The following is a 1,834-nucleotide window of genomic DNA, read 5'->3' on the forward strand; positions in this document are numbered from 1 at the left end:
CTTACCAAATACATTTTCAAAGTTCAAGCCCCATGAACCATTACCTTTTACTACATGCCCTGGGATGGGGGAAAAAGTTTAATTAGAATTGAATTGTACTGGGGGTGATGGCACACGCCCTGCAGCCTGGGCTCCATAGACAGTTCAAGGCCAGCCTGAACTACATCCTGAGACCCTCTCAAGAAACAAAAAAAAAGAACTGTGGAACTGAGTAGCAAAGGAGAAAAATTCCAGTGATCACAGAAATGCAAATTTGCGAGGAATGAGGTAGTCCTGCTTGCGTTTCGTCAAACTCATTATTTTAACATTTACAGTTGGGGAAGTGGCCACGAAGGCCACACTTTTAAAGGCTTTTTACATGTGAAAGATCACAGCTGTCCCCAGGATTGCATTTTGCACCATCTCTACCCAGCTGCCCAAAGCACTGGGTAGGCTCCAAGAAGTACATATTTGTAAGCCCCGCGGGAATGACCGCAGGCATAAACTTTTCGGGCTCCTCTGGGGCTAGAGGATTTGCCTCAATGGCCTTGGGACCCTCCTGGTCATTTTGGGGACCTGCATGCTGCACCTGACAACCTGTTGTTTCAGGGAACTTCTTTCTTAGCCTTTAAGTCTTTAAAGCCAGAGACAAGGATAACCTTTTCCTACTACTTTTAAATTTCGGTCCACATTAATCAAACCTTCCAGGTAAACACTCAACTCACCGCGACCCCACTAACTCTCCGATTTGAACTGGTGTAGGGGTGAGGGTGGCGGTTTTCTCTTCGCAGTCGCACAGCCCGGGCTCCAGGTCCCCCTTCCCCACGCGGTCCCCGCCCTCCCCGGTTCTCGGATCCCGGCGCAGGGCCGCCCCTCGCGCGGCCGCCTTCCCGTCCTGATTCCCGGCGGAGAGCAGCCCAGGCTCGCCCTAAGAGGACAGCCACAGCCGCCGCCGCCGCTCCGGACAAGAGTTGAAAGGTCACGAAGGAAATTAACGCGGACGCAGCCCCTGCCCCCGCGGGCCGCGCCCGGCTTTCCCGCGGTCTGCGCGGGTCGCAGCCAAGGGCCCCTAGGGGGCGCAGGCGGGTCCGGCTTGATCGCGGGAGTCACTACCCGGTAAAAACAAACGAGTCGCACAGGCGAGCGGGTCCCGGGCTTCGACCCACCTACCACTTGTCAACAGGTTCTCGCACCAGAGAAGTCCCGGACGCACCCCAGCGGGGACACTGTCCCCCCAAAAGGAACAGAACCTCGATCGCCTCGGGCTCGCCCCTCCCCCGCCGCGGGCGCCGCGCGTCCCGGGACGGTGACGGACAGGCCCGGCTCCGCAGGCCGCTGCGCCCGCACGGCCCGGGCTGGGCTCCTGTAAGCTCGGAGAGTTCGGGGGCGGGGTGACCCCCGCTGCCTCTCTGTCCCTGGCTCTACACGCCGTGCCGGCCCCGGGCCCTCGGGTGGAGATCGGCACGGCGAAGCCCCGCGCAGCCGCGTCCCTCCCCGGGTCCCCGAGCGGCTCCCCGACCGCCGCCGCCGCGACCAGGGCAGGCCGGCCCCGCTCTGCCCTTCTCTCCCCGGCTCTCGGCTTACTTTTCCCGTATTGCTCCCCCAACCGGTAAAAACTTTCTATTTCCCCAAACACTGGCGCGCGCGCGGGCGCGCGCCTGCACACACACACACACACACACACACACACACACACACACCCCACACACTGACGTCTTTTGCGCATTTCCTGCATTGGAGGGAGGGAGGCTCGATCGCACACCGACCAGGGCAGGAGACCGCGGGGACCGCGGGGACAGCGGGCGGCGAGCGAGCGGCCGCCGAGAGCCCGGACGCGGGGAGCGCGGCGGGCGGC

The sequence above is a fragment of the Octodon degus genome, unplaced genomic scaffold (assembly GCF_000260255.1).
Source record: "Octodon degus isolate 3935 unplaced genomic scaffold, OctDeg1.0 scaffold00020, whole genome shotgun sequence".
NCBI lineage: Eukaryota > Metazoa > Chordata > Mammalia > Rodentia > Octodontidae > Octodon > Octodon degus.